The sequence below is a fragment of the Euprymna scolopes genome, chromosome 25 (genome assembly GCF_053919585.1).
Source record: "Euprymna scolopes isolate OS-2025 chromosome 25, ASM5391958v1, whole genome shotgun sequence".
Taxonomy (NCBI): domain Eukaryota; kingdom Metazoa; phylum Mollusca; class Cephalopoda; order Sepiida; family Sepiolidae; genus Euprymna; species Euprymna scolopes.
Genome location: NC_136506.1, coordinates 94,520,469 through 94,521,280, shown reverse-complemented (window position 1 = coordinate 94,521,280; position 812 = coordinate 94,520,469). Strand labels below are relative to the sequence as shown.

Sequence of the window (812 nt, the reverse complement as noted above, 5' to 3'; positions counted from 1 at the left end):
GGTGCTAAAACATTAGCAAAATAGAGACTCCACCCTCCTTCTAAGGATGAGAAATGACAACGCGACTGCGATTATGGAAAACCATCACCACCCCCATAGTGTTGAGCCTCTAAGGGACATAGGTCATCTATAACTTTGCAGATGCTTTTGTAGGGACTGAGTTCTTTTTACGGGGCGAGGGTGCTGGCCTCACGCCCAACTTTCCCAAAAGCTACATACAGCGCCTAACCTTCCCAAATGGTCACCCATCTGGTACTAGTCAGGCTCAACGTTGCTTAACTTCGGTAGTCTGGCGAGAACCGGTGTGTCAACGTGATTGTGCCGTACTTGGAAAACCATGGTGACGTAATAGAACCCATTTGTCCAGAAAGAAGTGAGACTTCCGTCTGTTGCTATGTATTAAGCGAGCTTTTGTTTCAGATGCGATGCACTGTAGGACACAAAACACCCGGGGATATGGCCAAGGGGAACTAGAAAAGGATATAAAAGATACGTTCGGTTTTCTCTTTGTAAACTCCCCAAAATGGCTGATGTAATGCGACAATGTGAACGGTATACATGTTGTGTAGCGGGTTTATATGGGGACATGTATAACGGAGATTCATAATACACGAATGACGATGGTGATGGAAATTCTGAGGGGAAAACATTTATAACAGTTCTTTGAACATCATGACGACTGTGATGATAATTCTTGTTAAAACAGAGGAGGGGAGATATACTATTGGTGATAGTGGTGACGACACACAATACTTGTAAGGGGGTTATACAAGAGTTCATTTATAGGTCAATATACAAAACACATTTACGTT

General features: G+C 43.2%; 1 pseudogene; it reads right to left on the bottom strand.

The window, feature by feature from the left end:
* Positions 1–212: 212 nt before the first annotated feature.
* Positions 213–329, bottom strand: LOC145247605 (5S ribosomal RNA; annotated as a pseudogene).
* Positions 330–812: the final 483 nt, after the last annotated feature.